Source organism: Dermochelys coriacea, chromosome 21 (assembly GCF_009764565.3).
Source record: "Dermochelys coriacea isolate rDerCor1 chromosome 21, rDerCor1.pri.v4, whole genome shotgun sequence".
Taxonomy (NCBI): Eukaryota; Metazoa; Chordata; order Testudines; family Dermochelyidae; genus Dermochelys; species Dermochelys coriacea.
In genome coordinates this window covers 4,286,001-4,313,507 of record NC_050088.1, presented here as the reverse complement: position 1 = coordinate 4,313,507, position 27,507 = coordinate 4,286,001, and the positions used below count along the sequence as shown (strand labels likewise).

At 45.9% G+C, this 27,507-nt stretch overlaps 1 protein-coding gene across 2 annotated transcripts in view; it reads right to left on the bottom strand.

Annotated features, from left to right (window-relative positions):
- The window catches only part of PLXNA2 (plexin A2), a 322,201-nt gene extending 296,987 nt beyond the window's left edge, over window positions 1-25,214 (bottom strand). Inside the window, exon 1 of one of the 2 annotated variants that reach the window (XM_038379948.2) lies at window positions 24,704-25,214. The gene's annotated coding sequence lies outside the window, so the exon portion shown is untranslated. The remainder of the gene's footprint in view (window positions 1-24,703) is intronic. The other variant, XM_038379947.2, reaches the window with a different exon arrangement.
- Window positions 25,215-27,507: the final 2,293 nt, after the last annotated feature.

Below are 27,507 nucleotides of genomic sequence, written 5' to 3'. Positions count from 1 at the left end.
TTCTATAGGGCTAGCCTCTCTTCTCTTCTTCCTTACCCTTCCACCTTCAGCGACTACCTGCTGAGCCCCTTCTTCATTTTCCAACTCTGCAAACCTGTTCCTAAGCTCTATTTCTCCTTCACTAGCCCTTATTCACTTGGACAGAAGTTCACAAAGACAAGTAGCTGGGAGAAGTAAGGCACAGCATTTAAATACTGACCAACTTCTAACTTGTACAGAGATATGCTTCCATCACCTAACTCCTCTATAGTTTTTTTCTCAGTTTGTCCCAATGTGCTGCAATCAAGGCCTGGGAACCACACAGAGTCTTGAGAGATGCTTAGCAGAAAAATAAAAACCCTTCTCGTGTTTGTCTTTTTCTCTTAACACCATGAAAGGTTGGAGTTGTCCTACTGACTTATGAAGCCTCTTCAGAAATTTAAGAGTTTGGGGAGGGGGGTAGGCTACAATTACCCCCTGCTGAGCACTTTCTAGTCCGCTGGCTGATTCTGCCCCACGTGCTGTGTACAATCAAACTAAGATTCATTACCATGAGGCCAGGAGCAGGGAGTTATGCTGGCTCACCTTGCTGACCTCCTCCATATGTCACCAGCATGTCAGAAATTCCCCCGTATTCCCTTTATGGTAAAAGGGGTCATCAAAAGGGCAGGCCTTGCAAGCTACATGGTATAAACTAAAATACAAGGACCATCAATTTGGAGCAATCTGATCCCTTTACCATCCTGATTTCTTTCCTGTGTGTTGATTCCAGTTCAACATATAGCAATACAAGGGGATGACTGGGAAGAGGGGCAGATAAAGAGTTTATCTGTTTAATAAATGCTCCATTCTGGAATAAGTGGAAGCCCAGATGCCTTGCATGTATTTCTGTAGAACAGATGCCCTGATCGGTGGGCTTCCCAGACCTATCAGGGAAGGCGGTGTGGTCTAATAGATGGGGCATTGGATTGGGATTCAGGAGACCTGGATTCTGTACCTGATTATGCCACTGACCCTTGGTTTAACCTTGGGAAAGTCACTCCATCTCTGTGCATCTGTTGCCCCTCCCACTTTTTAATCTATCTTGTGTATTTAGATTGCAAGTTCTTTGGGGCAGGGACACTTTCACACCCTGTTTGTATAGTGCCTTGCACATTGGGGCCTCTTCTCACTACTTTAAGGGTACATCTATACTTGGGAACTGGAGGTGTAAATTCCAGTTCAAGGAAGCATACCTGCACTGGTTCTGAGCAAGATAAAACCAGCAGTGGAGCTGGGGTGGCGTGTACTGCAGGACTGGCTAGCTGCTCGAGTATGCTTAGTGTCCCAGAGGGAATCGTATTAGGGGAAGCTAGTCCCTTCTTCCGCTTGCAATGCTGGGGCTACACTCTTATTACGCTTGCTTGATCAGAGCTACTACATGTCTCCTCAAGCTGGAATTTGTACCTCCAGCTTCCAGAGTAAACATGCCCTAATTCAAAAAATAAATACCAGTTGCCATTCCAGAAAACGTAGCCCCCAAAGTCAAGGAACCAGACTGTTCCCAATTAGAACTTTTCCGTGTTCTATCTACAGAGCAGCTATGCCTATTAGGGAAGGGCCCTTGTCCAGCTCCACCTGCCACACAAACTTGAGAACATTTCTGGAACCTATTCTGACCGGGGCGGTGGGGGGCGAGGGGGGACTTTTCTAGAGGTTCCAAAAGGCTCACTGAAGCATTTCTCCACAGGTTTCCCATCCAGAACCTGAACAGCAAGGGGCAGAAACTTAGCAAAAAGCCCAATCTTGCAAGACAGCTGTCAAGGAGTTCAGAGAGTTCAGATCAGCACTGGAACTTTTGGGAGCTTTTCAGAGAATAAACCTGGAGTGACATCCTGGTCCCATCAAAGTCAATGGCAAAACTCCCATGCCATCAACTTCAGTGGGGCCAGGATTTCATTCTTGATCTCTAAAGCACCAGAATTTCACAAAATCTTAATTTTGTAACTAGGGCCTACCTCTACACTCCTGAACTTGGGGAAGTTTCCATTCTAGAGCTGAACTCTGCGGCTCTGCCCTCATCTTTAGGTATAACTGCAGTGATTAAAATATTGCATCCTGGTTTGTAGACTCCAGACGATTGTTAGGTTGAGCTCTACTCTTATACAGAACAGTATCTATCTGCTCTCCCACTCAGAAAAGTTACTTCGCATCCACAAGAGCTTGTTTAGCTTGTTTCTACCAGCAGTGAAAGCCCCAATACATTGGACGAAGGTTTCTTCTCCAGAGCCAAAATGCTGAAGTTTTCCAAGGACATGTGAAGAAAAAATTCTGCACATTGCGAGGAAAGGCTAGTCTCATGTAGAAAGTGTTCCATGACAGTCGGAAAATGGTCCAGGGCTTCCTTCAGGGGATCAATACTAGTAACCCACGCGACATGTGGTCTGAGTGCAGGGCTGTAATTCAGCAACACATAATACTTAGATCTAATAGAGCACTTCTCATCAATGGATGTCAAAGCACTTTACAAAGGAGGTCAGTCTCATTATCCCCATTTTACATATGAGAAAACTGAAGCTCTAAGCCTTAAATCATTTCATCCAGACTAACTGCGGAATGCTCTTGCATTTTGGTCTCCCCAGATTTCATCATCAGTTTCAAGAAAACATCAAGTTCAAGGTGGTTTTTTTTTAAAAAAAAATCCAGATATCGTTCTCACAGTTGAACAGTCAGTCCAATGGCGTACTTCAGAATTTGATCTGAAATCATGATGATATTGTAAGATAAAAGGTAATTACTAGGACACCTACAGCTTTTTGTTTGGGCTTTTTTTTTTTAATTGTTAAAGCTAAAGAAATAACAAATAAATAAAAGTAGTTATAAATAATTCAATTAAAGAGGCCTGACACCCTCCCACATTCTAGGCCCTGACATGGTTAATTATCATGCTGCCAGAACAGTTCATGAGTCTTTGTTTCACTCATGAAGAGGAGGGACTGAGTGCAGATAACAGCCAGGCACAATGAGATGAGGAGCTTTGGTCAGTCCCATACACAGCTCTGCCAATGTGCCTCTGTCCCCAACTGAAGATACTCCTGCTAGCCCAGCTCTGAAGGGTGGAATCCAGTTGCACCTTTAAACACTACAGTTTTCACAGAGAAACACCCACAGGGCATTTAACACTCCAGCTAGCTGGGAACCCAGACAGCTCCTAGTGACAATAGATGCTATAGAAAACTGCATTTTCCAAGTTGCAGTAGTATGGTGGCGCCTACGCTAAAAGGAGGAAGATACAGCAGTGACTGCATCACTGAGGTTTGTTTATTGAATGGCACCGGCAGCAGTTAACTCTTCAAATAGCTTGCTAAAAACACTCCATATGCCTCGTTTTCTTATTTCACTGCCCATGGAGGGTCTCCCCACAAAACTCACTGAAATTTCACTAAAAGAAAAGGAGTACTTGTGGCACCTTAGAGACTAACAAATTTATTAGAGCATAAGCTTTCGTGAGCTACAGCTCACTTCACGAAAGCTTATGCTCTAATAAATTTGTTAGTCTCTAAGGTGCCACAAGTACTCCTTTTCTTTTTGCGAATACAGACTAACACGGCTGCTACTCTGAAACCTGAAATTTCACTAAGACAGCCATCATCACAACATCCTTATAGCTATTTCTAGCAGCCAAAATCAATAATCACTGGTGACCCTAATGGCCACATACCCGCCACCCTTCCTCTTCCTCACTTATTATTCATGGGGATGGTATTTTGCAGGCTTGTTCACAGCTCTCAGGGAAAGAGGTAGCAGGGCAAAGTACAGTATTGTGACTATTGCTTCCTCCAGGACTGGGGTGGGGTGGAGGAGGGGAGAATGAAACCCAGCTGTGAAAAGGCATTTCCTCGATAACAAACATAATTGCATGAATTATGTACAAAAAGCACTCGGATTGTCCGGGCTCAGATATTGTTTATCCAACACAAGTACCGGACGAGCCTTCTCTTTCCCGCTCCCTTTCCATATCTCTCTCCCCCACACACACCAGCTTGTCTGGGATAAAGGGAAGCAGAAAAACCAATGAGCAGAACTTCGGGCAAGCCCCTTCCTAGCAGCTGAGATGGCACATTTCCTTATTAGGCTGCATGGTTTAGTGGTCTGAAATGGGGACTGGGCAGCAGAAGCCTGGTTCTATTCCTGACTGCCACCGTGCCTGGCTTGCTGTGTTGTCTTGGGCAAGTCAGTTCCCCCCATCTTCGTGCCTTAGTTTCCACATCTCTAAAATAGGGATAATGCTTTCCTCACCGGGGATTGGGGGTCTCTGAGGTTTAGTTGATGAAAATGCTCTGAAATCATCAGGGCAAAGGTACTACATGCAAGTTATTATTGGCACTTTCTCATTTCATGAGCAAGACAGCATGGCTTCCTGGTTAGGGCACTGGAGTAAGAGTCAGAAAGCCTGGTCTGGTAATCCAGGCCATGCCACTGACTCTTTGTGCGACCTTGGACAAGTTGCACTCATGTGCCTAGCTCATTGGGGCCTCTAGGCACTATTGTAATACAAATGAACATGGACATAGCTAACTCTATGAATTGCAGCTCAATGATGTTGTCACAGCCGTGGTGTGTAATGGCACAGGAGATATTTCACGCTAGGGATAAAATCCTGACCCAAATGAAGTCAGTGGCAAAATTCCCACTGACTTCAATGAAGCCAGGATTTCACCTTAAATCCCATTTAAAGATCTAAAGCAGAATGCCAGCTCTGGCTGCTACATATGAACTGCATCCAGCTGGAAACACTCTCTAAGTCCCAACCAACCTAAAAAGAGAACTAGCAAAATTCACCACCACCCTAGAACACCTAGGTAGCAGAAACAAAACACTTTTTGTTCTCATTGCACTGTTACCCAACACCTGTTATCTTGTAGAGTACAGCTGGCAGCTATTCAGCTTTAAACTTACTGCTGCAAAACGGCTTCTAAATTACTCAGTATCAGTGGGGAAGGGACCGGGAAGAGAGGAAAGATGGCTTTATTCACCATGCAGCCATTTGGCAAAAAATCCAGTGCAGACACTGCAGAGTTTTATTATTGCCTTGAAAAATGACAGAGCGAGAGAGATGCAATTTTGCCATTTTTTCAACCTTAAAAATGTTTCATTCAAGTTTCGGGAAGAGGAGGTGGGTTATTTCATCCAAACCCAAGAAAATGGCTCAATTGCTTTGAATGAAGTCACACCTCTATCTAGGTGCTTATATCACTATAGTATCTGAACATCTCACAGTTATTAATGGATTTTATCCACACCATCCTAGCATGAGGTAGGATTTTATAGATGGGGAACTGAGTCACAAGCAGATTAAGTAACTTGACCAAGGTCACATAGCAGGGCAGAGGCAAAGTAGAGAACTAGCCCCTTGTCTCCCGAGTACCAGTCCAGTCCTTTAGATGACCTCATATTTCCCCATGGTACACGATGGGAGAGGATCAGAGAGTGGCCTTGGAACTAGAGGAGGAAAATGGGTGCTCTCTTCCTGGACCCACTCCATGATCAGTCAGGCAGCTAACGAATCCCATTTCCAAATTTAATGGGTCCCCAACCACATCTAAATACAAAACCCAAGCCTAAAAGCCTTTGGCAGTGCCAGCCAGCACAGCAGTGTGGTGTTTGTTATCCTGAATACTCCCCATGGCAGCTAGATGTATTTACACTGCAGCCACAGTGCTGTTACCTAGATAAACAAGGAGACTGTACATTTCTAAAAATTAGGTTCTGAAATGCTGAATCCCCAGCTGTCCAGCTATAGAGTTCACTCAGCCAGCAGCACTGAAATGATTAAGAACATGCAACTGCGTGTTTGTGCACAATGCAAATCCCTGCTTGGAAGGTGCTTCATGGCTAAATGATACATAATTCCATTTCAGAGAGCCAGGTATCTTTTCAGCATCTGAAATAAGCACTGAGCAGCCTCAACAGAAATATAGCCCCTTATACTGGCTGAAACTTGCTCTGCTCAGGGCGGTGTTTTTTCACTCCCGAGTGAGAAAGTTGCAGCGCTGTAAAGCACCAGTGTAGACAAGCCCTAGCCATAAACGTGGCAGGGGAGGAGCAAAAGTGCATGGAAGCACTTAAATGGAGCATGTTTTGTGGTTAACATGGGGCCAGGCCTCCTGGGTGTTATATTCCAGTTCTGCCACATTTGACTTTTCCCCCTGCACTCCAATATATAAAATGCGTTTGTCACAGCCTCTAAGCACACTTTAGTGGACATTCCAGTAGACTGCCAGATTCCTCCCTATTGGTCTCTGTTGGTTTCAGTAGCCCCAGGACCCAAGAGATCCAGCAGGCCAGCTACTTGGTTCCAAAATCTAGCCGGCAATTAGAATACTGGGGAATTACTACTGTTTATTTCTGTATTGCCACTGATGTGCATGGCATCTGATAGACAGTAAGGGAGATGCAAGTGTTAAAAACCTTTAAGTTAACAGCCAAACTAAATTGTCTATGCCAATACAGAACATCTCATGCCATTAAAGAACCCTTTAGTGTGCATCAAACCTGCCTGGCTTCATGCGTAACCTTTAATGGACATTTCAGGCCATGAAGTGTAACCAACTTTAGGGGAAAAAGAAAAGGAGTACTTGTGGCAGTGACTTTGCCTCTCTGGGCCTCTATTTACCCATCTGTTAAACTGCCTCATTAGGGTGTTTGAGGCTTAATTAATGTTTATGGAGAGCTTTGAGATGCTCAGATGCTGGGGAAATGTAGTGCATTGGTATGAACATGACAGCTCCTTCCATAGTCTGTTGCAGATAGCGACAACTGGCAGCTGTGGGAGAATTCAGAGCAAATGGGACAGAGGTTGAAAACCCTCTGCAGTGGCTTCTCAGCCTTAACACCAACTCCTGTCAGTGGGGCTCAGGCACTGACAGGTGGAGTCCTTACAGACATTGTAACTTGCACCCTTTGAGCTCAGACTAAGAGGAGAGTGACAGCTGAAGAGCCCCTGAGTCTAGTATATTCTCAGCACCTTCCCCAGGAAGCAGAGGAGCAGGCAATGCTTCCATCCATGAAAAGCATATTAGCATCTCCTCTGCAGGATTCTGATGTAGATTTCTACCTGGGAAAGTGGCTTCTTCCCCTTCAGCTGCTCCGCGCTCTTCAGCCCTGCTTTTCAATTTCAGAGCGCTGGCAGATCACTGATTAATTCAAGCTTATTTAATAACCCTTCTGTTTAGATGAAACAAGCTGTCTTGTTTTCTTTATTTTTAACACTGATTCTTGTTTCTTCACTAAGGATTTTACTGTCATTTAGAAACTTCTCCCCCTCCAACCAAGCTGATAACAGGATGGAGAAAGCAGCTGTTTAGGTCTGTGCATGACAATGATCAGAGGTTACCACACAGGAAGCAGGGAAGTAACCAAGGATGACTGGACAGCCTGATGTGGTTCTGAGGGCCCAAAAGCCTGCCCAGGGTAGAGTGAATGACCGATCTCTTATTAATTATGGTAGTGTCCAGCAGGCTAGTTGAGATCCAGGCATTGTACAAACACAGTGAAAAACAGTTCCAGCCCCAGAGAGCTTACAAACCAAATGGACAAAATAGAGGGAATGTGAGGAAACAGAGTCACAGAAAAGCAAAGCAACTTGCCTAAGCAGCAGAGGTAAGAATGGAGCCCAGGGTATCCCGTCTCCTTGTCCAGTGTTTTGTTTGATAACCCATAGCGCTTCTACCTTTCCCGCAAGCATCTCTCATGACGCTCTTGCTTAATGCACGAGAGAAGCTTCTCATAAAAACCTGCAAAGCCACTGCAATACCCTCTTTAAAACTCACCTGGGCTGCGATGCTTACCAAACAATTGGCAATGGTGAGACAGTGGCATCTCATGATGCTGCTTATTAGACCAAATACACTTTTTTCACTCTTATGCTGTCTCCCCTCCATCTGCCTTTGTATATTGATTGTATTCACCTGCTGTCTCTCAATGTGCTTAGACTGCAAGCGTTTGGGGCAGGGACTGCTGTTTGGGTGTCTACAGTGCCTCACACAATGAGCTTCAGACCCTTGACTGGGGCCTCTTGGCACTGCTGACAATACATCCAACAAAACCTTTGACTCACTTGGGAAACAAGTTTCGAAGTCTCAGCTGTCTCCGGCCTGTTTCTAATTCAAAGCTGCACTTGTCTATAGAGCAACTGAGTAATTTCCTTCCTACAGCCAGACTATACTGGACTAGATCCAGCAGCGCCTGTAATGCAGAATATTCACCCAGGACTGGTAAGACCATATTTCACAGGGAAACAGCAAAATCTGCACATTTCCAAAATGCCTAGAGCTCCCCTCCTCCTCTGTTCCATCAGAAGAGCCTTCCTTTGGACCCATTCACAACAGTCTTCTTTCCGTGAATGCAACCAGCACCATATGGCCCTCCGTTCATTTCACCCTCTCTGCACTGCTAGAGGCCACGGTACACACCAATGCCAGCAGTCCAGATTAGATGTGCATTACTTTGCATTTATCAATATTGAATTTCATCTTGATCTGCCATTTTGTTGCCCAGTCACCCAGTTTTGTGAGATCTCTTTGTAACTCTTTGCAGTCAGCTTTGGACTGAACTATCTTGAATAATTTGGTATTGGTAATTTGGTATTATTTGGTATTGTCTGCAAACTTTGCCATCTCAATGTTTACCCCTTTCTCCAGATCAGTTATGAAAATGGTGAACAGCACTAGTGTAGATCCTTGGGGAACCGCACTATTTATCTCTTTCCACTGTGAAAACTGACTATTTCTACTCTTTGTTTTCTGTATTTTAACCAGTTACTGACCCATGAAAGGGCCTTCCCTCTTATCCCATGACCTCTTAGTTTTCTTAAGAGCCTTTGGTGAGGGACCTTGTTAAAGGCTTTCTGAAAGTCCAAGTGTACCATATCCACTGGATCACCCTTGTTGACACCCTCAAAGAATTCTAATAGATTGGTGAGGCGTATCCCTTTACAGGAGCTGTGTTGACTCTTCACCAACATACTGTGTTCATCTATGTGTCAGATAAGTCTGTTCTTTACTAGAATTTCAACCAATTTGACTGGTAGTAAAAAATTAGGCTTACTGGCCCATAATTGCCAGAATCGTGAGATTTTTATGTATGAGACGTGTGTGTCAAACAAGCCCAGCCAATTGTTTTGAGTCAAAACCAAGTAAAATTAAATGATTTCAAGTTAAATTTTGCCTTTGAACCTCAGAACTTTAACTGAAGCTCTGAGGATGAGAACCCATGTAAAATGGAACCCCCTCCAGACTAAAAGTAATATGTTTTATTTAGATTTCGGGAAACACTTTCTTTATACAGGCCCAGTCCTGCTTCCATTGACTTCAGTGAGAGCAGGGGCAAATCCTCGGTTAGGAAGTGATAAGGGCCATAATACTGTTAAGCAAATGAACTAGCATAGATCACAAAACAAACTGAGCTACAAGGAAATTAACATTACATCCTATTCCGTAGCAAAATGGCTGGATTAGAAGAGGCAACAGGAATTGCCAGGGATTAACACATTTATGACTCAATATTTTGCTTTTCTTCATGTTACATTTTGCATTATTTGGAAAAGCTTTTTTTTTTTTTTTAAGTGGGAGAGATGGTATCAGATTAGCCAGAGGATGCTTGTCAACTGTCATTTGCAGCCTTAAGTAAGAGGGATGTAAGTAACTACAAGAATTGCCAGGTGAAGAAAGTAAACCTCTACTCCAAACGCTGAAGTAAGAACAATCAGACACACAAAGAGAGCACCTTTGTATTCCACTTTATGGGGTTGTATGTGTGCTCCCTATTGTAGGTTGCTTACGAAGGCGAGAAGCTGCACAAATTAGTTTCTTACTGTGGGACCCCAAAATTAGCCTTAAATGTCACAATTAGGGTGACCAGGTGTCCTGTTTTCACCTGGAACACCCAGTTGGAAAGGGACCCTTGTGGCTCCGGTGAGCACCGTTGACCAGGCCGTTAAAAGTCCGATCAGCGGTGCTGCAGCGCTAAGGCAGGCTAGTCCCTACCTGTCTTGGCTGGCACTGTGCTGAGCCCCGGAAGTGGCCAGTAGGTCCAGCTCCTAGGAAGGGGGCCATGGGGCGCTGCACGCTGCTCCCGTCCCGAGCCCCGGCTCCGTACTCCCATTGGCTGGGAACCACCCATGGAAGCTGGGGTGCCTGTGGGCGAGAGCAGTGCGTGGAGCCTTCTGGCCCCCTCCCCCACCCACCTAGGACCTGGACCTGCTGGCTGCTTCTGGGGCGCAGTGCAGTGTCAGGACAGGCAGGCAGGCAGCCTGCCTTAGCCCCACAAGCTGCGCCATGGACCAGGAGCCACCCAAGGATATGAAACTAAAAAATTCTGGTGTTCTAGTTTCAAACAACTTTTCATTTAGAAATTGAAGCTAATTATAGTTTTAAAAAATGGTCAAAATTGAAGTGTTTTGAAATCAAAATGGAATGTTTCGATTGACCCAAACCTTTTTTTAATTTGGATTTTCAGTTTGCAGAAGTTTTTGAGATTTTGACCTTTCATCCTGTTTTCGAATGGGAAATTATTCAAAAAATCTAAAATGTTCTTGGCACAGGAAAACTGTTTCCTTTCCAGCTCTAATGCTAGGTATTGAAAATCTGGCTTGATGCACATTCAACTGATAGATCTCAACTCACCATCCTAAATCCTAGATCACCCTGGGGCAGGGGCAGTTTCTGTGTTATTTGTTTGTACAGTGACTAGAACAGTAAGACCCCAATCCCTCTTTGGGGTGCCTAAGCACTACCATAATACAAATAATCGTCAGTTTCGTGTCACCAGACGTTTCAACAAGGAGGGTTACTGGCACCAAACATTATGTTTTTTTTGTGATGTGGATGCTTGGGGCCTAAATTATCATGAGTGACTCTGGTTGCTCAACATGAGAGATCTTTAAAGGAACCTGACTTGCATCTTGAAAAATGGGACCCTTTCAAATTGGGTATCCAAAATCACTGTTCACTTTAGGAAACACAGGCCTTGTCCACCAGGAGTCAGACTGACACTTATAGATCACCAACCAGCTTCCGGATGGTGGTAACTTTCAACCACTGCCACCCTGGGGCCAAATGAAAAGCGGGGAGCTCCATCTGCAAAAATCAATCCAGCTCCCACCCAACTTTCTAGCACCGAATCCTTAAAACAGAGTTTCCCAGTGGCCTCCGATCCCTTGAGAATGTTTTATTTTTTTAAACAAGTTACAAAACATGCTCCCAAGCCCTTAAAGAGCAGTTGCCTTTGTCTCTTCTGGAGGATTAGTTCTAGCATATCCCAGCCCATGACAATCTGTGACCACCTCAAAGTCAGAAAATTTATTTGGTGGAACTGATGTACCAGAACAGCTCACGCCACACAATTTCTATGCCTTGAAAAGCCCCGTTACCCAAGACCTTGCATCAGAACATTATTACATCCTGAGCAGACAAGCAAATAAGGGCTCCAAATCCTTTCTTCAGCTGAGCTCAAAAGTGTTTGCAGACTCTCCGTCGTTGCTATGTGAATTTAAAGCTTGCGCAGATCAACTGCAAGTGCACAAGCACAAAGCGCTGCCCCTGCTCCCCAAGGCGCTATGTCTATCAGCCTAAACAAAATAGAACATAGCACATTGATCCGAGAAGATCCCATCATCTCTGCTGGAGTTAACCCAGCAATAGTGGTAGAAAGCTCTAAGGTTAGGTATTGATCAATGGTTGATAAGAGAAAAATTCTGTAATGGAACTTTTGTTGCTGCACCACAGTCCAGCTAAAGGATTATTGACAATGCAAATTCTCCCTCTGCCCCCAGCTTTACCATCTTTCATAAAAGGATTCCAAAGTGAATTACACCTTCACTCACCTGCAAGGTAAACAAATATCAAACCCATTTCATAGACAGGGAAATGGAGAAGCACCACAAAGAGCCAGTTTGTCAAGTGAATTCAGTGTCAGATTGCCAACTTTTCTGCACCCACAGCTGGGGCCAAGTTTCGAAGAGAGCTCAGTTCCCATTTAGGCACATAAACAACAGCCAGATGTGCAAATGCTCAGCACCCACCCTACCTAACTCTTTTAAAAAATCAGGCCCCCAATTTGCGTCCCAAGCCCTGACAAAAACTCTGGCACTTGTGTCTTGACCAAAGTCTCACACTGGCAGACCAAAGAATGGAACCCAAAAGTTTTGACTCTGGTCCCTGTCTCTAACCCTTTGACAATAGTGCTTTTGAAAGAGAAATTCAAAAACACCAGGAGAAATGGATCATCATGTTTGGGTGCAGGAGTAAAAGATGACGTCTGCGTCTCTAACTCAACAAGTTAATGGTTCCTCATACCTTTGTGCTCTTCGATAACCTAAGAGCCCATACCATCCACTTGCATATTTCTCATCACAAAGCCAGATGATTGAGATACCTGTAGGATAGATAAGCTCACTGAGGCCTCCCTTCCTGAACAATTGGAGTAAGGTTATTTTGGGTCCTCCATCCTAACTGGAGTGAGAATTTGAGATTGGATGTTGCAATGGGGAGACTTGACCGTGTTATAACATCAGGCCAGCACGATGTTTGTAACACAAAGATTGTAGTATACTTTATCCCAAGTGTCCAATAGACCAGACACACTCAGTTTCTAACTCCAGGTCCAACTAATCTGTCAAGAATGGCAGCTCATGAAATTATCAATGTGTAATAAAGTGTTTTTAAAACTTACTATGAATACACTCTCCCCATCCTCCCCCACTTTTTAAAGCTTATATTAAAAACAGAGGACATTCACTGGCAAAAAAGTATGTTTAAACAACATTAATGGCTGTGACAAATCAGCAAAAGGCAGGAAATTTGAGTATGAGGCCAATGCTCCATCCTGCACTCTTGCCGTTGTGCCTTTCAGAGTATTTGACAGCTGCATGAGTTCAAGAGACAGCTTTCCATCTCTCTCTGTCCTGCTAATTCCAGCAGATCTATCTTGTCTCCAAGAACAAAAGTACCCAATACATCTAAATCATATTTACTGACTCTACTACCTTATAAATGCAGCCAAAATGCTGCAGGTGCTGTGCCTAGTGCTGCTTTTGTAGTATTCTTTAGGAAGCAGGGAGACTTGGAGTCCAGTGAAGTGATTTTGTTTAACAATTTTAACAGTGCTGCAAATGCTCATGACTTTATCAGGAGACACAGTCTGACAGTCTATACCATTATGTTCACCACTTTTATAAGACTATGATAAATGTTATACAAAGTACGCCTTGTGAGGTATCATTTGAAAAGTCATTATCTGCTGAACATTATTGTCCCTGTAAAATAAGTGTACCAACATTGTATGTGAAGTTACAAGATTCTACTATGTATCATTGCTGTAATGTGCTCCAAGTTTAAGAAAAGCAGCCCAAACCAGTTTCTCAGAAACTAAAGAGAGATCAACACCCAGTCAGGAGTTAAAAGACTATCCCCTGTTTAATCAGCCAGTCTCCAGCAGGGGAAAGATGTGAATAAGAATTAAATTCCATCACAAGGACGGTTCAGACCTCATGTGCACCAAAGACTGCTTGTCACCTGCACCCCAGCTGGGGGTAATCCTCAAAGAGGGGAGAGTGGTATAAGAATGAGAGAGAGGGGTCTCCAAATCACCTCTCCCCCCCCCCACCCCCATCTTTACTCATGGCAGCTAAGACACTCAAAAAACAAAGAAAGCATCACTGAACTAGGAGAGCGGTGATTCTGGCTGGAAGGCTTTTCAGTAAGTACAGACTACTGTAAACATATGGTGAGACAAAACCTTTTTGCTTTTAAGTTCACTTAGCTTGTTAAATTATTAGCAGGCCATTTTACTCTCATTTCTTTTGTAACCAATCCTGGCTTTTAAAAATCTCTCTTTCTGTAGTTAATAAACTGATCTTATTATTTAATCTTAACCAGTGTGTTTGGATGAGAGTGTGTGGGATACTCCATTTGGGATAACAAGGCTAGTGCATATCAATTTCCTCTGATGAAATGATGGACTTTTGATGAGCTTGTACTGTTCAGAAGGATACCGAGCAGTATAAGACACACATTTCTGGGGGACTGGGACTAAGAATTTGCAGGTGTTGCCCAGTATGTAAATTCATGAGTGGCTGGCCAGAGCATTCATGTAACATAGCAGGGAGTGTTTTTTTGCATGCTGAAGGCTGCATGAATAGGCCAGGAGTGGATTTTTTCACAGAAAAGCAGTGTAAAAGGCATCCTAAGCTAAAGAATTAAGGGGACAGCTGTTCAACAGTCCAGATTGTACCCTGGGTAATGTCACACACATTATTGATGGTTTTCTTTAAAAAGTCCCAGCTCCTGGAGTCATGAGAATCTCAGCTTTCCTTCTTTTTACAAGTAGGTTTCTAGCCTCATGATTACAGAGAAAGGATGGTAAAGTTGAACTCCACAGCCTCAGAAACCCAGAGGCAAATAAAAAGAACCCAATCTTCCTAAAACCTCATTTTTAAGCCAATCTCAAAACTTTGAGGGGCCATACCCATTATTTTTGAGAGCTTAAAGTTGGCAATGCTTCATACACAACATGATAAATTAACTGGATTTAATATCTGTAACCTTAAGAGCATCCCAGTGCCAGAGGGCAAGGGGCTCATTGGTACCAGGTAACGCGTTTCAGCTGGCCTGACCAATTCAGTATATCCCAACTGATTAGGGTTACAATCTGTATCTAAAAGGTGTCATGTAACATGGCACTGGAAAACTCACTGACCATTAATAATCATGCATGATGAATGTATGTGGTGTGTATTAAGAGTTATGGATATTTGCTTCGGCAAAGAAGGCAAGGGAGGCCAGCCCGCTGGTGCTTCTGTGGGAGGCCCTGACTGAGAGAACATCAGCCATGGCAGAAAGAACAAAGACTGGAGCTGAGAGCTATTGCAGCAAAGCATTACAAGGCATTCAGGGTGGATAGTTCTCTGAAGATGTCCACGCAGTGTGCAGTGGCAGTCAAAAAAGCAAACGGGATGTTAGGAATCATTAAAAAAGGGATAGAGAATAAGACAGAGAATATCTTATTGCCCTTACATAAATCCATGGTATGCCCACATCTTGAATACTGCATACTGATGTGGTCTCCTCATCTTAAAAAAGATATACTGGCATTAGAAAAGGTTCAGAGAAGGGCAACTAAAATGATTAGGGGTTTGGAATGGGTCCCATATGAGGAGAGATTAAAGAGGCTAGGACTTTTCAACTTGGAAAAGAGGAGACTAAGGGGGGGATATGATAGAGGTATATAAAATCATGAGTGGTGTGGAGAAAGTGAATACGGAAAAGTTATTTACTTATTCCCATAATATAAGAACTAGGGGCTACCAAATGAAATTAATGGGCAGCGGGTTTAAAACAAATAAAAGGAAGTTCTTCTTCACTCAGCGCACAGTCAACCTGTGGAACTCCTTGCCTAAGGAGGTTGTGAAGGCTAGGACTATAACAGGGTTTAAAAGAGAACTAGATAAATTCATGGAGGTTAAGTCCATTAATGGCTATTAGCCAGGATGGATAAGGAATGGTGCCCTAGCCTCTTTGTCAGAGGGTGGAGATGGATGTCAGGAGAGAGAGCACTTGATCATTACCTGTTAGATTCACTCCCTCTGGGGCACCTGGCATTGGCCACTGTTGGCAGACAGGATACTGGGCTGGATGGACCTTTGGTCTGACCCAATATGGCCATTCTTATGTTTTTATGTAGGGTAGCAGAGCATGTGGTAACAACCTCTTACTTGACCCGATTGCAGTCCCAGATTGCTGACCCAGTATCTTATTCATAGGACCGCTACGCTCTAGTCTTGTCTACACACAAACTTGTATTGGTTTAACTAAATCGGTTTTAAAACACAGCTCTAGTTAAACGGGTACAAATCTGTGTCTAGACTAGGCCCCTCCTTCTCCATCTTTCTCCTGCCATCTGCTTGTTAGATACTGACATCCTTGTAGGGTTGGATTACATAGGACTCCTACCATGGGAACCAAAGACCTGAGCCATGGAGCTGCCACCTTCTGTCTAGCTTACATGTTGCTGCATGTTGTCCCAAAGCCAAAGGCCGCAACCGCAATGCGTATCAAGCTACATCCTGATGACACAAGTGAGTCTACCTAGATCAAAAACTGCAACGACTGAGGCATTTGGAGAAATCTCTTACAACCATTTGTTCCCCAACTCACCAAGCCTGGTTAGAACATAGGTAACTTGATCCAAGCTGAGTTGGGCCCTGATGGCAGCTTTTGGAAGAAATCAAGATAGAGACATGTTCTTTAAAGTCTCCTCATGTAGAAGAGCAAGTGAGTAATCAGTGACACACTGCCTGAGAGACTTCCTGTTTTCTCCAGCATTACTGGACTTCCTGATACAAGGTAAAGGGCAGTCAGAGCTCTATAGCTTGACACTGATCAGTAGCTGCTGCTGAATGAATTAAAATTGCTGTTCCCAAAGAGTGGTAATTGCCAGTCAGGAGCTGAAAACTATAATAAGCTGTTTCCTTTAGCTCTCGATGATGCTATGGAGAGTAGCCTCTCCCTGGACCATTAACCTGCCTCCCTCCAAGGTCTGTGCTGGGAAAATGAAGGCTAAAAAAGCCCTTCCTCAAGTGGTGTGGGGTTTGGACGTGCATCTGTAACCTACTGGGCAGTACTTTTTACACTTCCTCTTCTGTGCAGGTCCACAGAGGACATGAGGCTGTTACAGCCACAGCTACGGACCCTGACTCTTTAGCTCAAGCTGCAGCAGCTCGTGGTTTTGTCTCTGGAGGTCTCCAGTTCAGTCTCCGGTGTTTGTCATGCTAGCAGCCCTCATGCATCCATTTGGAGCTTGTCAATAGCACTTTTGGGTCACCCCGAGGGGTCCAAGGCTGGATGTGCTCACTATCCTGCTGCCTGGGGTGCTCAGACGCCAGGCACTGCACCACACAAAGGCTCACTCCAGCTTGCTAAAAAAACATTGTCCCCATAAACTTAAGTGACATGCTGGCCCTTATGAGCTTTGGACTGGATGTACTGACTTGTAACCAGTAGGCTGCTCAGAGGACCTGGACTCCTAGCACTGACTTTGTGTTTGTTGTACAAATGTGGCGGTGGTGGGGAAAATCACAGAGTGACAGACTTTCCAAACAGCAAACACTGAAAGTTTTATAGGGTCAAATCCTTAGGCCTAGGCCACACTAGAAAAAGTCTGTATCGGCAAAACTTCCTAGTGTAGACTCAGCTTATGCTGGCAAACAAGAGCTATTTCAGGTATAGCTTATACCAGTTCCCCAAACAAAATAAGCTACACTGACAAAAAATGCTGGTATGATTGTATCTACACTAGGACTTCTGTCAGTATAGAAATGTCTTAAGAAACCACACCCCAACTGTCATGATTATACCATCAAACGTTTTAGTGTAGAACTGGCATTAGCTTCATTTAACCAGCAGGGATCCAGTTGTGAAGTGCTGGCTGGCTCCCACCTCACCTCAAAACAGCAGCACTCCAGGTCTGAGCAAATGTTTCTCTTAACACTCACTAACAGAGGATGGGAATGCACAATCTCACCAGGCTGCGAGGAAGGAAACTTTCCTTTCCTGTTTAACTTGCGGTGCTGAAACTACTATTGTCTCGCTCGCAGTTTGGAGTGGACCCCCACTTTCTCCACTCTGCCATCCCTCGGAGGCTTAATGCGTGAGCCTCCGGCTGGAGCAACTCCTGCCTCTCCCTCTGCAGCTCACTCCCAGAGCATCTGGTTGTTTCATTAATGAGCCATAAGAAAGGAGCAGCAGCAGCAGCAGGAGGGCGAGGTGAGAGGTCAACGTAATATTTACCCAGACGTCACCTTTCACTTTTGCATGGCGGGGAAGTGACTTCAAAGCAAAGGAAGGGCTGAGAGACACATCACATCCTGGGTCTGCTGGGGGGGGGGGGCTGTGCTCACATTAAACACAATAGAGCCACTTCCAGCCCAGCTCCTGGCAGGCAAGGGAGACCCCAGGATCTTCAGCAGTGCTTCCAAACCTCTGGTCCATAAGCCAGTATAGCCCCCTCAGACTGTCAGGAGTCTGCCTATCCTTCTCTCTCTAATGCCACTTCTTGGCCTCCTGATCTTCCATAGAAGCCCTAGCCCGCCACAGGCAACCATGCAGCTTGGGTTGCTGGGCCCCAACTCCAACTCTCCTGAACACCCTTCATTTCAGAGTAGTTGGATTTTGGGGCTTTTGGCATTTCTGCAAGCCACCCAGGCTCTAGGCTGGTTAGAGTGCGCAGCGATGGGTGGGAGGCTGGGGGAGCTGGCAAGAGTAGTCAGGATCTCTGGAGATCTTGGAACTCCCATTGATCTCCAACACACTCATTGCAATTCTCCAAGGCAGACAAGAGGCTGCCCCACAAATGGGCCTGTTCTTCAGGGCAACATTTTTAAGGCACCCTAATGCCACAGGCCACGCTCTGTGTGAAACCAACATAGAAACGAGTGGCTAGGATGGGGACATGCCACAGGTAGGATTTTTAATTTCCAGGCAGAGATATCTCATTTGGTGACTGACCATGAGCCAATGAGCGATGTGTTTGTAAATCAAACCTTTTACGAACACACTGCTAAGTTAGCGTGCTTGTGCTTACATCAGGAGGACTCCTGGGTTCTACTCCTGGCTCTAGCAATGCCTTACTGGAGAAGATACCCTCACACTGCCTGTTTCCTGATCTGCAAACCCAAGGTGGAATTTACCTGTCTCTTACAGCTGTGGAGGAGAAGCTTAATACATGTAAAGCACTTTAGTATTGGATAAAAGGATGAGAGAAATGCCAGAAATTGTTAACAGTGTCTAAGGCAAATCATTGCTTTAACATCATCCTCCAGGGTATCACGCTCAGAGTCCCACCATCAAACCTTTCAGTGCCTTGCAAACAAAGGACAAGCTCTGTCAAAATCAAGTTGCCCAGCCAGCTAGCATTACTCTTCACACAAAAGCCACTTGGAACATCACAGAGACAGTGGGGATAGAACTGACATCCTCGCATTCCAAAGGCACAAGACATTATCCCTTCAACTCAAGGAGAACCTCCATTAGCTCTTAGCACCGAAGGGCCTATGACACATAGCTGTGTAACTCCAATTCCATCCAGCTGGGCAATGGTGAACACACACGTATAATGGCATTTCACCTGGGTGGATGCTGGCTATGTTGGGATAAACCCAATGGTTTGGCCATTCCTGCACAGACAGCAAGCCGCTTCCTATATTCCCGCTACAACAAAGTGGGCATATTCACCTGAGCGGCCTTTAATCGCCTCTGTAGATTGCTAGTGCTCTTCAACCAAGGGACTGGACAGCGTACCTCCTTTGCTTTCCTGTTGCAGCGGAACAGCCTACATCTGCACTGGGCAGGATGGAGGGCTTAGCTGACAGGGCTCAGCCCGGCTCACTATCACTCTTCCTTTTACAATGATCTGGACTTTTTTTTTTTATAATGTGACTCTGATGCCTTTTATCTCCTGCTCTGAATGTAATTTTAGCCCAGGCAAAGCAGGATTAAACTTTCATAACATGATACATTTATCTCGCTTTTCATCCCCTCTTCCCTCGCCCCCTTCAATTTCACCCAACGAGAAGCGGAGATTACACCGAGAAATATGAGAAGGGATATATCAGATCAGAACAAGGGAGGCCACTTTTTTCGCAGCACCCCATCTCCGGCATGTACCATCCTATGGAGCAGCCAGAATCACCATTAAGCCAGCAAAGTTAGGCTAACAATATTTCTCAACCCCACTGAAATACAAGGCTGGATTATAACTCACAGAAAAGACCCAACAGAGAACACACAGTGGAAGATTAGATTAGAGAGATACATCACTGACATATGGTATGCTCGCTTATTTCATCTTACTTTATTTATTTATTTTCAAATCTTGCCAGAGTAATTTTGCCACCAGCTGAGAATATCTTGCCATGCTGAGGAGATTCCAAGAGCACCTCTCTCCTGGATAAAGGGAGTGTGGGTTGCATGAGTGTATGGGGGGGGAGGGGAAATCAGCTACAGCCAATCTGATTTTAATGTTTTCAAAAATTTCCAGATAAGTCTTCCAGCTTCCCCCAAAAGTGCTGTTTCCAGTAACAGGTAGGTCTCAGCAAAATGGTGGGTCAAATCAAACTCTCAGTGAGTGCTGCTCATCTTAGTGTCTTCTTTCACCATATGGGACCAGTGGCATTTTAGTGATTTCCCAAGTTAAATTTGGTGACACCTCGCTATCCCCCCTTTTTTTAAACTCCCACAAAAGCAGCTGTTTAGTACCTTTCAGCCTGAACTGCAGGAGCCCCCCTCTAGTGGAGTGAGATGGTATTTTAGGTGGCTCACAACCCATTCTCATTCACTCTTTGAGCAATAACTGTATCGTAGAAAATTCAGTCCCACTCAGACTCACAACCCAGCCTGGGGATGCATTACTTTGACTAGCTCATCAATTGCTACTGCTTTTTGGACTGAGCGGTTCCCAAACTGCTTAGGCCAAAGGTGGATTTGAACGAAGCATCCTGGTGTAGGGAGGGGAGGAGATGAGTGGAAACGAGAGTGAAATGATGGAGCGGGAGAGCACAACTTTCATTCTCAGTTTGTTAGATAAAGATAGTTTAAAAATAACCCAGAACTAAACTGACAATAAAATCCCTTTGCAAAGCAAAAGCAGGGTGGCTTTTTAGGCAGGTTTTTAACCCACAGAAGCCTGGATTTAAGAACGAGGCTTAAGCCACAAGTGACATAAGTCTGATGTGCTCAATTCAGCCTTCTGCCATAGAGCCATTTCTTTAACAAACCTGATCCCCAATTCTGAAACAAAACTGGGTTGGTGTAAGGGGTTAGCATGGAACAGCAGCCTTGCTACTGGCTAGCGCAGCAGAATGCCTTTCTCTTCAAAACACCCCAATAAATATATATTTTTCCTTTAGCTACAGAGAAAGAATACGAATATAAAATCCTTTTAGGCAACAGCAGCCTCCACTTCCCAGGTCAATATATTGCCTGGGTTCTTCTTGTGTTCACAATTTCTCTTCTGTATCCTGAAGCTTTCTAACAACTACTTTTCACAGACAAAGAACTTTCCACTGCCTCAGCCCAAAATGCCTTTTAGTCTTGCAGACAACTGAGGTTAGATCTTATGGAGGCAAAGAGGGCAAAAGAGGGAAGATGCATGGGTCTAAGAAGCCAAGGAGTAAGTGGACATACTCAGGTCACATGTAGGATGCTCTTGGCCATCATCGTAAAGGCACTAGGGATCCAATCATCAAGACTGTGGGCAAACCCTAGGAAAAAAACTTGATAGTACCTCCCCGTCACCCCGCTTCCCCTCTTGTCCTTTGTTGTCCTCAGAGCCTCTTAGCCAAGCTGGTTAAGAGATTAACACTCTAAAAACCACATTTACTCTAATTAGCCATGAAATCTTTGTAACTAAAGTGAAAAAATGTTTCCCTTGAGGGATTTTTGTCCATTTATCACTGTTTGAATTGCAGGGGAGACAGAGAGAGATGGGGAAAAAAATTAGAAAATTCAGATCTAATGAATTAATAGCAGAATGCCCAAAGGGGAAGCGGACTACAACTATAAAATGCAAGCAGCTCAAAGGGATGATTCGGAATTATTTCTAGTTAAGAGACTGTAACACAATGCTCCGATCTCTCTATGATTTGGGTAACTTGGCTAGCAGTCCCTGGATCTCTCATTGGTAGTGATGGACAGAAGTACATTGTGCCCCCCAGGCTATGTGTACAGGCAGCTGTGTGCGACTACACCGGGAGACAACTGGGTAAGGAGGGAGATAGGCTAGAAACAGCCACCTGTCCCCTTGCACCTGATTTGTAATGATTATTTTACTATGGGAAAGCATTAGAGAAGGGCTGGGGTGGGGGTGGGGGGAGAAGCAGGGAGAAAATCTTGCCACAGCTTAGATCCATAAATATTTCATATCACCAGCATAAGAACGATTATATTGCTGCCAGCTCCTTTTTTGTGTATTTTAGATGTCTCACTGCCTTCCACTTTCTCCCCAGTTTGTGTGTTTCTTGTAACAGGCCCATGAAATAAAGATTAGCTGAATAATCAAGAGTATTTAGAAACGTGAAAGGGCCCGTCTCAGGAGCACCACAGGCTCAAGCTCACCACTCTCAATCCCCCCCACACACCGCAATGCTAGAGGCAGAAGAAGGAAGCAAAAAAAAAAAAAAGCAGCCCCCCCGGGCTGGAATGGGAAGGTTTGGGGATCAGGGTGGATGGGCACAGAGCTTCCTGTTCCTCACAGAAAGGGATCGCTAGAACAAATATGAGACAAGGGGACGTTCTCCACCACTACCCCCATTACATGTTTATTGTTCAAGCTGCAATGGGCCAATTAAAACAACTTGATCAGTGCAGCATTTGGACTGAAGCATGTGTGTGGATGTGGGCATTTTCCTGCCTGCGATGGATTTTACCTTTACCTTCTAAACCAGGCCTCCCCGAACAAAGATACTTCGAGAAGTAACCTGGCAACCTTTGGCATGCATCATGTTGGCACCAAAGAGCAGGCCTGGCATTTCCCCTAGAATCTTTCCTCCACACAAACCCTGCAGTCCTTATCTCCCAAGCAGCATGCAGGCTCAGTGGAAAGATTTAGAACACCAGTGCTAAAATCCACCCAAGCCATCGGATCATTCCCGCACAACTTGCTCCAGGCTTCAACTGCACAGAGTTTCCACAGCTGGCCTGGAAGCGCTGAGGCTCTGAGGGGCCAGTCAATGGGTTACATGGCTTCCGGAGACACCCCACAAATGGCTCCCAATGTCATTTCCATTTAGCTGCTTTGCAAGCCAGTTTGTCACATACCAATGTGATTTGCTGGAGAAAGTTAAAGAGCACAGGGCAGTTGGAGTAGCTCTTCTCCACTGTCACAACATATACCCAGGAGTACAGTGGCCAGAATCTATTGTTTTTTTCCCTCCTGGTATCTAACCGCATTGGGGGAAGTTCAGGTTGTTCTGCTGAGGAGCAGGGGAGAGTTGAGGGTTAACAGGACGAATAATACAGGGTCTGATGAAAAGCACTGGGAGAAGCTGTTCCCATCATGTTTGTGGATTCTGTGCGGATTCTAAATAGCATCTGTTACCTGTTCCCACTGCACAAACTTGTTATAAGCCAGGGGGAAACTCCACAAATAATTACCTCCAATAAAGATATAAAGGCAATGAAGAGTAAATTGGGTTACTTTATCTTCTTGCAACGAGCACAGCAGAGATGGTTAGGAGAGTTGAATGAAGTGCTGTATTTTGTTATACAAGCCATTTCACAAGAGAAATTGTACATTTTAGTTACTCTTTAGCTGAACCGTTTTTCCAAAATCAAAGCTATTTCGTTCGGCTCCCTGAACCGCTCTTAACTATACGATTGCACGCAGAGTGAATGGGAAATTGGCCAACGACAGCAGCGGAGGGAAATTATTTTATAAAAGGGCTAAAATCTGTGTGTTTTGGGGGAAAAACCCCTCTGTTCTGAAGAGGGCACAGATTCTCTTTGAGGCAGCCGGCTTTCAGCTGCAGAAGTAGGACTTTCAGAGGCATGGGTATCAATGGGGATGTCCAGCGAAGGAGAGCCAAGTCTAATCTCCCAGACCTCAGCTAAGAGCTATCAGACTGAATCATTTCGCCACTGAAATGTCAAGAGCTAGGCAAATAATGGGGGAAACCCCTTAGCAATGGGATGTTGTAGCATCCTCCCTGCTAACGCTGCACCCTCTCTCAGCGGGGAGACAATACCCTGAACTACCGATCACACATGCACAATTGCCCACTTACTAAATCCCCCCCTTAATGCTAGCCTATGACACTGGTCAGAACACAGAATTATTCTCTCAACCCCGGTCCCCCCAGCCCCACAAAGCGTGGACACGGCTCGCACATAAGGTTGGTTGGTATTGGGCTATTCTAGGTTACACCGGGGGCACGAAGTCGAGAGGACATAGATGTCCTGTGCACAGAGACAAGCCTCCCTTACCATTACACATGGGCCAGGCGAACAAGTCAGGGTTTGATGGGATTGAGGAACACACACAGAACCTCGGATTCCTCTGGTGAAAGCCCAGACTGATTCACTTCTAACCCCCTGCCCACCCGGCTTCCACGAGAGATTTTTGCAGCATTTGGGAGTTTTCATGGGAACACTTTTTGGTATTCAGGAGCGCGGGGGGAGTCTCTCCTTGTCAATGGCAACGTTTTGTTTGCTTGTCTCCCCGATGCACTTCCTCCCCCCGGATCATGACCCCTGGGAGGAAAAAGAAGCCGCTGAGATTCAAGGAGGAATGCAATACATGCACAGAATAGCTAAACTAAGACAAAATAACGGAGAACCTAAAAGGGAGCGTGGGGTGGGGTGAACCGAAGGGCTCTCTTGATGTCTCTTTATTGCCAGTGGATGAGGAAGCGGGGCAGGATGCTGCCTCCACGCACACTCCCCTCCAGAGGTGCAGGTTCCCAAGTGCACTGTCTGGAAAGACAAACATGTCACTAAGGCTTCCAGCCTCAGCCACGCAGCAACACATGGGGCTGGAGCCCCTCAGGCTGGCACACGTTACGCATAGCCCTGTCCACAAGAAAGGGGCTGGGGTCCTCCACGGGGGGGACGCTTGCACCCCAGAGATGCATGCAGAACAACAGGGGGGCAGGCGAAGGTTCAAGGCTTTCGCCAGCCCCGGCTTGACGACTTACCAAACCTCAAGGTCCGCTCCTGTCCGTCTCCTGGGGGGGCGGACAGCCTCCCCCCGGCGCCTCCTCGGAGTTAGGGACAGGTGAGCCCCCCGGCCCCCCGATGCATGTACATCCACCGCAAGTCCCCAGCTCCCGACCTGTATTCCTGGAGGCTCCCTGCTCTCCCCGGGATCCGCCGCTTCAGGCAGTCCTTGCTCTGAACCCCGGTGCCGCAGGCTGCCCAACTACGGCCGTGCCGAAACGGTCCCGATTCCTCGCCCTTGCCCACGAGCCCTCTCCCCGGGCATGAGCCACCCCGGGCTCCCCGCCTGCCCTGCCCCGCCGCCCGGCTGCGGGGAGCTGCTGTCCCCGCTCCCGCGCCCTGCGAGCCGAATTTCCCAGGAACTGCGGGCTCCTTCCCCAGCTCCCGCCTGGCACTGGAAGCTCATCCCCCATCAGCAGCAGCAGGCTGGCGGCTAAAGCCTGCCTCCCTGTATTACCATGGAGCTCATTAACATACCGTCCCTGGCCTTAACCCTTACCCGGCCGAGCCCCGGGCAGGGGGCGCCGCGAAGAGAAACCGGGCTGGGAATTCGGCCCGGCGCCGAACCAGACCCGCCCGCCCCAGCCAGCCCGGCGCCGCCGGGAACCTCCATCCCCGCGCCCGAGAAACCGCGGCGGACGCAGGGGCTGGGCCAGCTCGTAAGGAGCATGCAAAGGCCCCAGGAACTGAAGCCGGGACACACACCCGCAACCTGCCCGGTTCACCTCCGCCTTCCGCTCAGACCTTTCCCCCATAAGGGGGCAGGTGTTATTTGGGGGAGCTGCAGCTGCGTTTGCATTTTATCTTCTTAACTCACCCACACAGTTGGTAAGGAGACCGTCCTGCCCGGGTCAGCGTCTCCGGCCCTCAGTTGATATAGGCCAGGAGCAGGGACCAGGCTCCATCCCCCGTTGCCAAGCTCCTGAACCCTCCTGCAACCCAGAGTTATGTATCTATAACCTTCCTCTCTTCTGCAGCCTATCAGCTAGGGAATTAGAGGGGATGTGGTCCAGCAATCATAGAAAGGGGCTGACAAGCCCGACTCTTGGGGTCTAGTCTGAGCTGGGCCATTGACTTGCTATGTGAACTTGGGCATTTTATTATTATTTTTATGCTGCTGGAGTGAAGGAAAGGGGAAAACAGGCACCAAAGAATTGGGTCTTCTGTGCCTCAGTTTCCCCACGTATGACACAAGGAGGGAACCTCATAGAATTTACATAAGGCATAATAACTAGCCTTTTAAAGCACTTTGGGATTCTTGGTCCACAAAGAACCAGGTAAATGCAAAGAATTATTAACCAGCAAATGGGGAGACCAAACACTTACTTAAAGCACCCCAGCTTCCATAGTCCACAACCCACTCACACAGCACCAAAACCTGAAACCCCTGGGGTTCTGTATCCCCCTTCATAGTCCTATACTAACTGAGCACTATTAAAAAGCCTGGTTCCAGTTGTGAGGGCTGAGAACTTGGAAATCTAGGCCTCCACGTCTTGGAACCTCCTACCTGGGAGATCTCCTTTTACTCCTCATACACCAGCACAGGTGTGATTACGCTATCTAGGCCCCAGGTTACTATAAGAGAAGGGTCTGCTAGAAGATTAATCTCAGACCATTTTCCTTTAGAAACTGCTTCCCCTTTTGGCCTGAATTAACCCAACCTGTTATCCTCCAGGCGATGGTGGAGGGCAGCTGAAGAAAGAGGGGAAGGGTGGGCGATTTGGGTAGTTATTTTGTACTATTACACATCATGGCACCGTTGCGTCTTTTTAACACATTTGTCAGAAACACCTATTAGGTCCAGCGAGGGGGCTCTTCTGGGATAAATAATTAAATTAAATCTGCTTTTGTTAAAAACAGAAACAGTCCACATTCCTCTCCTTAGCTGGTGTCACTTCCCTCCTATATCAGAGTTAGGTACTGCCCTCCCACCCAGACTGGTGGGTTGCCATTCCAGTAACGATTTAAGCCATGGGGTGTAGTGTTGCCTTGTGTTATGCTCTGGAGAGTTACCGTGGCATAGCATGTGGAAGAACCTGGGTGGAGTGATCTCAGAGTTGGAGACTGACACTCTTTAGATAAGTCCTTTGACTGATTTAGATAAGGATCACAAGCATCCGATGAAGTGAGCTGTAGCTCACGAAAGCTTATGCTCTAATAAATTTGTTAGTCTCTAAGGTGCCACAAGTACTCCTTTTCTTTTTATCTGGGGAGACACTCATAGTAACTGAAAAGCAAAGCCAAAAGGGAAAGATACATACAAGAACAGCTGAAACTTTCAATCAACTCCACTCATTGCCATGGGGAAACAGACAGACAATACAGTTACCTACATGGCTTCCTAGTTCTTCTGTGAAGAGCTCCTGAACATCTCCCCCCACCCCCTAAAATAAGAGCAGCTGCCAAAGGCTGCTATTTATTCAGCAGGGCCAGGTCAGATGGTTGCCTGATGCTTCAAGCTATAACCACACACTTGTATATTTTAAATGAACACACTTCATCACTGATAGCAGAAAGCTAGAGCCTGACTCGGACCCCAAAAGGATTCCCAGGCTCTACTTCCTAAGCTTTTTAATAAAGGAGATACTTAATCAATCCTCACTCCTGCCCACAAATCCAGGAACACAGTCAAGGGGAAGAAATTAACTCTAGTGTAGCGATTCTCTAGCTGCCCTCTAGTGGCAGGTCACATGTCTGCAGCTAAAATCACCTGGGAGAGAGAGAAGAGAAATTTCTTCCCTGAGCTCTCCATGTTCCCTCTAGCAGGAGTACAGAAGCAAAA